General features: G+C 37.3%; 1 non-coding gene across 1 annotated transcript; it reads left to right on the top strand.

Annotated features, from left to right (window-relative positions):
- The first annotated feature begins 1053 nt into the window (after window positions 1–1053).
- On the top strand, window positions 1054–1213 carry LOC124888382. Its single transcript, XR_007046508.1, has one exon. It is a non-coding gene; the product is annotated as a U1 spliceosomal RNA (small nuclear RNA).
- Window positions 1214–10315: the final 9102 nt, after the last annotated feature.

Raw genomic sequence — 10315 nt, 5'->3', positions numbered from 1 at the left:
ACTACCCTCATGTCAGTAGGCTACTTCATTGATTTTTGAATATTGAATATGGCCTCCTCATTGTTGAATCTAAATTTTAACTCTCCTTTCTCCATGTTAACCATCGCTCTACCAGGTGAGCAGGTCCTCTTTCCACATCAACATAATGCCACCTAACATGCCAATAGCCATGGATTGGATTTGGCATCCAAACTAAGGTCTTGGGTAAATTGGTGATAATAAGTTTTTCTGGTATTTAGGAGTGCTAGAATAGATGGTTTGTGGAGGGATATAATAGCAATTCAGTGTCTTTTGAACTCTATACTATTTCCCCCAGCATTACATACTATTATATTCATCATCAACCTTGTTTGGTAGAAGGTTTGATCCTCTACCACTCTCTTTCCTTTGTCCAATTAACTCTTGGTTCTTTAAGTTTACATTGACCATCGACTTCAAGGGTTTTAATAAGGTCACAAACATCCCTTTTGTTAGTGTGCTTGGGCATTTGATGTTTATTATAAACTTGGTTAAGTTCCATGGGAATAGGATTATCTATCTCTTGCTGACTAATTCAGTGAACTTTAAACCTATTGGTTTGTCTAAGTTGGTGATTTATATTACTAGGAATTTTATGGATGCTAATATAACTTCCATTTCATTTTTGTTTGCTCTTAGCATTCCATAGTTTTTACTCTTTCCCAAGTCTTTGAAGGTTAAGGTTGATTCTGGGTTACAACTACTAGAGAAAAAGCAGCTTCTAGTTTCAAGAGAGTTGGCCCATTGAAAAGTAGCTGTGGATTTGGAGGTGAAAAGAAAGGAAAACTCTAGGTCACTTAGTTCAGAGTATCTAATAAGATCTCTATTGATAGATTTTCCTAGGAATTTTGGTTTACGATGGTCATCACAGTTGATAGACAAAACCTCTTAGTAAGTTGAGAAGAGTTGTGGTTTTCACCAACTAGAAAGCTGAAGATGCTAATACCATTTTGAGTAATCTTTCCACATTTTCATCTAAGAGAAAAGTGGAGCAAAAATAGTAGTAGCAATAATGGGCTGAACTAATTGGATAACATATTTACCTGGATAGGGTTAATGGGAGATTAGTAAGACCTATGGCCTAGGTTGGTGACATCCATTGCAATTTGGAAAGGTGCCCGACTAAGTTTTACCCCAGTGGTCGATACTACATAATAATTAGTGGTAGTGGGGCCTACGTTCATGCGTCCTCTACCTAATTCAAAGTCCGAAATTTTATTATCAATTAAGAAATTTATTAGAGCAAAGAATGTATTGCTACAAAGTTCACAGCAGAAGCTACTAGCTTAGAATTCATGTTTAGCATCATAAGAGCTAAGTTCTTGTAATGCACACTCAATTACATAGAAATAGCTACTCTAATACTCTAGCAACAGAAACAATTGGACAAACCCCAGTGTCTTATGCCTCAGTAAAGCCAACTACTAATGCTCTTAGCCATCCAAATAACTATAGTGTCTCTAGGGAGGATATATTTAATCAAGAAAAGTATTTTCCTATTTATTTGGCATTCAATCTAAGACCTGTAGTAGATCTGTCAATCTCAAGATAACTATTGTTTCCAAACTTGATTTGTTAGTTCTTGAATGTATTTAGTTCTTTGTTGAATTCTGAATAAGAGTTTGTGCGTTACAGTGTACAATGTCATTATACATCACCAATGCCTCATTGATCTTTTTTAGATGTGATTGTGCATATAACATGGTGTGAAGTCATTATACATAGCCAATTCCTTACTGAGCTCGGCCTTTGTTAGTGTTTTTGTCGATTACCAGAATTATTGTTTTATTTAGTTTTAATAATAACTCTTGTCTACATGAGTTTGTCTTCTTCAATTATTAATGGGTAATCAATTAGACCCATGTCCTAGGATTATGAATTCCTGACATGACCCAAACTAGGGCATAGTTGTATCAGGTATCTCAAGTCCAACCAGGATCAGATACCACCTTCAATACCCAAAATAACCGTTGTGTACCCTATGTCAAATGAATTTCGTACATATAACAAGATAAATCAGTAATAATGCAAAGACATTAAATAAAGTCTATGTTGATAATACAACAACCTTAATCAAATATCCAGTCAGTGCCAATACTAATACCTAGACTGACACCAATACTGACACCGCCCATGCCCATAGTAGTCTGACAAAGCCTCTAACCAAAATCAAGTAACATTCGATCGGGACATGCCCCCGACCATTGACAAAACAAAAATTCAAGAAACAAAAACAATGAAAATAATTCCATAGCGTTAAATGGAGTCTTCGGGAGTATGAAAGTTCACCACTTCAATCGGACTCAAAGTTGTCCCCAAATTCAAGTCACTAAGCAAGAGAAAAGGTAGTATGGTGTAATACCCCAAGAATTTCAACTAATAGTAGAACCCTATTTCAAGCTCATTAGAAACACAGTTAGTGATTTAGTAGCTATGTGATCTATCTTGATGAGTATTAGGGCCTCAAAAGTGTCCAACCTATTAGACGAATCAAAATATTCCTTGCCGAATGAATTCTTGAGATGGATATTGGTATGATCAACTTCAAACAATCATATCTATCATTATACTATGAATTTCTGAACTTATTACCCACTAAAAGATACATAATTGAATTATCTTTCCAACGATACTAATTTTGTCAAAATCCATTATTGGAGCAAAGAGTTATGCCCATTTTACTCAAGCATATCGCCTGAAAATTTCGTGATGATATTTTGTGATGACTTATCACAAGCCTGGCGGCGTGTCACAAATTTCATCACCATAAGCAGAAAGTCACAAAATCCAAAATTTTGTGATGACTTGTCTTAAGCCAGACGACTTGTCACAAATGTCGTCACCATAAGCAAAAGGTCACAAAATCAAACATTTTGTGATGACTTATCACAAGTTTGACAGCTTGTTACAAAATGTCATCAACCTTAAGCCGAAAATCATAAAATTCACCCTTTTGTGATGACATTCGTGATGACTTATCACAAGTATAACGACTTGTCACGAATATCGTCAGCTACTTTTTCAGCAATTTAATAAAGTTTTTGCAAGGGTATTTTCGTCTTTTTCCTGCACTTTCCATGACTTATAACCCTCAGATAATGTATTTTCTTCTATTTCTCTTTAGTTGAACATCTCAAAATTCTCTGCATACCTTCAACCACAAGGTTAGGGTTTCAACATAAAAACTCAATTATCTTGAGATTCAACTCAATAATTCTTGCATATTTGAACTCCCTGTTAAGAGAGATTCAAGGGACACCCAACAGTTCATGAATAACCTTTTCAAATTTTTGAAGTTATCCAAAAGCTCCAAGTTTAAGGTACGTGGTTTTAAACAGGAACACCCTTTTGTTTTTGTGCCCAAAAGTTACATATTTTCATAAAGTATTTCGTAAATTCATGGAAATTTTCTATCATGTTATTATATTGTGAGTTTTATAAAACTATGTCTTACCCAAGCTTTGAGTTGTAATATTATTATGTATATTAATGTTTTAAATTGTCAATTTATGGTTTAAGTTGCATAATTCATCGTCTATATCATGTTTTGAGAATTTCAAGTCCTATTGTTGTGAATAAACCTTATGGTTAAAGCATGAGTTTGAGAATGAGATGCTAGCGATTTTTAAAGAATATCAAGAAGTGAGTTTTGATTGTAAGTTAAGATAGAAATCCACATTCTTGAGTTTGAAGTAAAGGGGATGCATTTTGGCTCCCATTATATATATATATATATATATATATATATATATATATTGTTGAATTGCTTTAAGGTGGATTTTCTAAAGTTTTGAGCTAAGTAAGGGAGTAGTATTTAGCACTGAGTTGGGCTTTATTCTGAGGTCTCATGCCCCAGAACTACATGCCCCCATAGGTTCTTGATATGCCCCAAGTGGGTTAAGATAGTGATCACTAAAGTTAAGGTTTTATCTAATGGCAAGGATAGAACATCTCTCCCCAATATGGATAAGATGTTGGACTCCATATATCTCACATGGTTTATGTCGGTTAAGAGAAACTCCCTAAATTCCTAAAGTTCTCTAAGTCCTAAAGTCTTCCAAGTTTCAAAGAGTTTTAGTCTTAAAGTTACAAAGTTTTGAAAGTATAAGTGTTTTTGAAAGCTATGGTCCTAATAATTTCAGGTGTCATGATAATTTGAGGCTTTAAGTAAATGCATAATGATTTATGATTCTTGTGGCATATATTTATTTCAAGCTGTGTGAGTATGTTTTACACTATGCAGGTTATCTATAAACGTTTATGATATTGAGTATTTTAATTGCAAACTCCCCCATATGCTTAGTACACTCCTAAAGTACTGACCTACATATTTTGTCTGTGTGCCATATATTCTTATAATGTAGGTTCAGGTGCTCAGTCTCAGTCTCACTAATGATTCTTTCGAGCACTCCTATCTACATATCAGCCGTGGTGAGTCCTCATGTTTTGTAGACTAGTTATTCTCAGACTTCTAGTTTTATTTAGTAGTTGTTTAATTTTTGTCACTTTAGTATGAGTCAGTTGGGGACCTATCCCAATGGATCTCTAGTTTCAAGTAGTAGAGGTTTGTTAGACTGGTCATCAGATTATCAGCACTTTAAGATTTTCTTTGAGTTGTAGTTTGTTCAGACCAAGTATTTCATTCATATTTCTCATTTTATGATATCACAGTGTTGAGTTCATGCTTTTTATCTTTAAGTAAGCTAATATATGAAGTAGAAGGCTCAAAGGGTTAGTTTGGGGCTACTTATAGCCTTAATCACCGTGTGATGTTCTGGGACCTGATTGCAGGGCGCTAAAAACTTGGTATCAGAGCCTAAGGTTTAGAGTATCCTAGGGATTCTGAGAAGCCGCGTTAGGTAGAGTCTTGATCATCGGTGTGTAGCGCACCACATCTATGAGAAAGAGGCTACGAAATATTTTAGGAACAAGTCATTTCTTCCTCTCAGGTCAATCATGCTCAAGTTGTCTCTCTTAGCTATTAATTCGTGCTGTCTTATTTCAGAATATGCCTCCCGCCGAGTGCGAAGAAATAAAAATGATCAGCAACCTCAGCCTGCTGATCCTCTGAATGAAAATGTATCCCATGCCAGAATTCGTGACTTTATGTGGATGAGTCTGCTAGAGTTTTATGGGTCAAAGGCAGGGAAGAATCACAATTATATCTTGAGGAGATAAGGAAGATCGCACAGGTAATGCGTGTTTCCAAAAAAGAGTGTGTATAGTTAGCATCCTATAGGTTGAAGGACATTATGTATGACTGGGTGGTTTCTTAGAGGAAGGGTAGAGGGGAGGATGATGCTCCCATTACCTGGCAGATGTTCCAAGATGTATTCTTGGATAGGTTCTTTCCTTTGGAGTTAAGAAAGGCGAAGATTGAAGAGTTTATGAACTTGAGATAGTGTTCCATGACTATTAAGGAGTACTGCTTAAAGTTCAATCAGCTAGCAAAATATGCGCCTGACTTGATCTCCGACGCCCAAACTGGTATGAGAAAGTTTGTGATAGGTGTGTCGAGCTTAGTACTGAAAAAATGTCACATTGCTATGTTAAAGAAGGAGATTGATTTTTCTAGGCTGATGATCTATGTGCAGTAAATAGAGGAGGATAAGATAAGGGAAAGAGATAAAGTGAGAGGTAACAAGAAAGCCAGGTTTAAACAGCACGAGTATGGTCAGGATAGATTCCAGGGAGGGAACCACCCTCAGTTCCAGTAGTTCTTCTATGCCAGAACCCTCATATACTAGTGCCCCAACACATAGAGGTAGGCCAGAGTAAGGAAACAAGTTTTCTATGTCCAGGCCTTAGCTGAGTGCGAGTAGCAAGCCCAACTTTCTTCCTTATGCCAAGTGTTGTAGGACTTATCTGGGTGAGTGTTTGGATAAACAGTGTGATTATTTTGGGTATGGAAAGATAGGACACTAGCTTAGAAAGTGCCCACATGCCAGGCAAGGAAGCATAGATACCCGATCCCTGACCCAGGCCACTAGTGCATCAGCTTCTGCAGCCCATCCATCTCCTCCTCAGGGCGCTTCTTCTAGTATTGCTGGCAGTCAGCACCAAAATAGGTTTTATGCCCTACCTTCCCATCACGAGCAGGAGAATTCTCTAGATGTTGTTACTGGTATGCTTCGTGTATTTCATTTTGATGTATATATGTTATTGGACCCCAGGTTAAGTTTGTCTTATATGAACCCACTTGTTGCTGTGAATTTTGAGAAGAGTCCCAAAAGTATTTCTCAGCCTATTCTAGTTTCTACCCCAGTAGGGGAGTCTGTTGTTGCTAATCAAGTATATAAGAATTGTCCTATTACAATCCTTCATAGAGTCGCACTTGCTGATTTTATAGAGTTAGATATGGTTGATTTTGATGTTATCCTAGGTATGGACTGGCCTTACTGCTGCTATACGTCTATATATTGTCGTACTCGTGTAGTTAAATTTTAGTTTCTTGATGAACCAGTTTTCAAGTGGTCCGGGAGTTTAGTACCTCCCAAGAGTCATTTTATTTCTTATCTCAAAGCCAGGAAGGTTATATCTAAGGGTTGCTTTTATCACTTGGCTAGAGTAAAAGACATTAAGTCTGAAACCCTAAGTATCCATTCTGTCAACATTGTCAATGAGTTTCCTGATGTCTTTCCGAAAGATCTCTCAGGGGTACCTCCCAATAGAGAGATAGAATTCGAGATCGATCTTCTTCCTGACACTCAGCCTATTTTAATTCCTCCCCACCATATGGCACCTGCAGAGCTAAAGAAGTTGAAAGAACAACTCAAAGATCTCCTAGACAAAGGTTTTATAAGGCCCAGTGTATCTTCTTAGGGCGCACCTGTCCTTTTCATACAAAAGAAAGATGGTTCTTTGCGTATGTGCATTGACTATCGTCAGCTTAATAAGGTCACAGTATAGAAAAAGTACCCTCTTCCGAGAATAGATGATTTATTTGATCAGTTGCAAGGTGTGAGTTATTTCTCCAAGATAAACCTTAGATTTAGCTATCACCAACCTAAAGTAAGGGGGTGTGATATCCCTAAGACAGCCTTTCGAATCTGCTATGATCATTTTGAGTTTCTTGTCATGTCTTTCAGGCTAACTAACGCCCCAACAACTTTTATGGACCTCATGAATCGAGTGTTTAAGCCATATCTTGATATGCTCGTCATTATGTTTATTGATGACATCCTTGTGTATTCTCGAAGTAAGGGTAATCAAGCAGAATATCTTAGAATTGTCTTGCAAACTCTTAGAGATCTTAAGTTATTCACCAAATTCAGTAAGTGTGAGTTTTAGCTAAGGTCCATAGCATTTCTGGGTTATATTATTTCAGCAAAAGGTATTAGAGTTGATCCCCAAAAAACAGAGGTTGTAAGAAATTAGCCTAGGCCTATCTCTCCGTCTGATATTAGAAGTTTCTTGGGTCTAGCTGGCTATTACCACCATTTTTTTGAAGGGTTCTATTCCATTGCGTCTCCTATGACTCAATTGACCCAAAAAAAATTTAAGTTCCTCTGATCGGATTCCTGTGAGAAGTGTTTTCCAGAGTTGAAGACTCGACTCACTTTCGCCCCTATGTTGACTTTGCCTGATGGTGTAAATGGTTTTGTAGTATACTGTGATGCTTCAAGAGTTTTTTTTGGGTTGTGTTTTGATGCAAAGGGTAAATTTATAGCGTATGCATCTCGATAGTTAAAACCTCATGAGAAGAATTACCCAACCCATGACTTAGAGTTGGTTGTTGTAGTGTTTGCTCTGAAAATCTGGAGACATTATTTGTATAGTGTGCATATTGATGTTTTTACTGATCACAAAAGCCTGCAGTATGTGTTGACTCAAAAGGAGTTGAATCTTAGGCAGTGAAGGTGGTTAGAATTGTTAAAAGACTATGATATGAGCATTTTGTATCATCCGAGCAAGGTCAATGGTTTGGAAGATACCCTTATTAGGATGTGTATGGGTAGTATTTTGCATGTCTAAGAAGGTAAGAAAGAGTTGGATTATGATGTGCATCGTCTGGCTAGACTGGGTATTAAGTTGCTTGATTTCACTATGGGAAATATTTTTGTGCAGAGTAGTTCCAAATCCTCTTTGGTTTCAGAAGTAAAGGAGAAACAAGACTTAGATGCTAGCTTGGTCAGACTGAAGGAGTTAGTCAAGGACCAAAAGTTAGAGGTTTTCTCTCAAGGGGGAGATGGGGTGTTGAGGTTGTAGGGTAGATTATGTGTTCCTGATGTTAGTTATCTGAGGTAGAGAATTATGGATGAAGGGCACGGTGCACGGTATTCTATTTATCCTAGCACTACCAAGACGTACCACGACTTGCGGGAAATCTATTGGTGGTGTACTATGAAAAAGGATATAGCTGATTTTGTAAAAAGGTGTGCAACATATCAACAGGTTAAGGTTGAGCACCAAAGACCTCATGGTGTGATGCAAGATTTTAGTATCCCAACTTGGAAGTGGAAAGAGATAAATATGGATTTTGTGGTTGGCTTACCTCTTTCCCGATGCCATCATGATTCCATCTGGGTTGTTGTCGATAGGCTGACTAAGTCAGCGTATTTCTTGCCTGTGGACACATCTTATACAGCTGAGGACTATACTAGATTGTATATTTAGATGTTGGTCAGGTTGCATGGAGTTCTCTTTTCTATCATTTCAGATAGGGGTACTCATTTTACTTCTCAGTTCTGGAGAGCATTTCAGAAGGGTCTTGGTACCCAAGTTCATATGTGTTCTGTTTTTCATCCGCAGACAGATGGTCAGGCTGAGAGGACTATCTAAACTTTGGAGGACATGTTGAGGGCATGTGCCCTTGATTTCAAAGGTAGTTGAGATGAGCATTTTCCATTGATAGAGTTTGCTTACAACAATAGTTACCATGCTAGTATCAAGATGGCACTATTCAAGGCATTATATGCTAGGAGATGTAGATCACCCATAGGTTGGTTCAAAGTGGGTAAAGCTACTTTGGTTGGACCTGATGCAGTATTTGAGGTGATGGAGAAGGTGAAGTTGATTAGAGAAAGGTTAAAGACAGCTCAGAGTCTTCAAAAGTCATATGTAGATATGAGACGAAAAGACCTTGAGCTCGAAGTTAATAATTTGGTGTATCTGAAAATTTTGCCCATATAAGGGGTGAAAAGATTTGGGAAGAAAGGGAAACTTAGTCCCCATTACATTAGGCCTTACAGAATTCTCAGCCGTGTTGAGAACGTAGCCTTTGAAGTTGAGCTGTCTGTAGAGTTGTCAATTGTTCATCCTATTTTTTCATATTTCCATTCTTAGGAAGCATATTAATGATTCTAGCATTGTTGATTCTTTAGATAGCTTAGATGTTCAGAATAACCTTTCGTTTGATAAGGTTCCAGATGAGATCCTAGATTACCAATTGCATAGACTAAGGAACAAAGAAGTTCCATTGGTCAAGGTTTTAAGGCGGAACCAATCAGTTGAGGGTGCTACTTGGGAAGCCGAAGCAGATATGCAATCCAAGTACCCACACCTCTTCTTCAGAAATTCAGAGCAAGCCGAAGGTATTACTTTTTCTTAATTCAGCCCCTATCTAACCAAAGATTCAGCTATATAGCTATTTTGTTGCAAATTTGTGCACTCTCAGAAATATTAAAAAATTTAGAATGACATAGATTCAATTCAAAGAACTATTCCAACTGTGCATCCTGAGTTTCTTTGCATTCCCAGCTTAACTAGTGACATTCGAGGACGAATGTTTCCAAGGAGGAGATATTGTAATACCCCGAGAATTTCAACTAATAGTAGAACCCTGTTTCAAGGTCGTTAGAAATAAAGTTAGTTATTTGGTAGCTACATGATCTAGAGTGATGAGTATTAGGGCCTCAAAAGTGTCCTAGCTATTAGACGAATAAAAACATTCCTTGCCGATTAAATTCTTGAGATGTATATTGGTATGATCAACTTCAAACGATCATATCTATCGTTATACTATGAATTTCTGAGCTCATGACCCACCAAAAGATAGATAATTGAATTATATTTCCAACGATACCAATTTTGCCAAAATCTGTTATTGGAGCAAAGAGTTATGCCTATTTTACTCCAGCGTATCAGCCTGGAAATTTCGTGATGACATTTTATAATGACTTGTCACAAGCCTGGCGGCTTGTCACAAATGTCGTCACCATAAGCAGAAAGTCACAAAATCCAACATTTTATGATGATATTTTGTGATGACTTGTCACAAGCCTGACGACTTGTCACAAATGTCGTCACCATAAGAAGAAGGTCACAAAATCCAACATTTTGTGATGACATTTTATGA

Source organism: Capsicum annuum, chromosome 10 (assembly GCF_002878395.1).
Source record: "Capsicum annuum cultivar UCD-10X-F1 chromosome 10, UCD10Xv1.1, whole genome shotgun sequence".
Taxonomy (NCBI): domain Eukaryota; kingdom Viridiplantae; phylum Streptophyta; class Magnoliopsida; order Solanales; family Solanaceae; genus Capsicum; species Capsicum annuum.
This window is presented reverse-complemented; position numbering and strand designations above follow the sequence as displayed.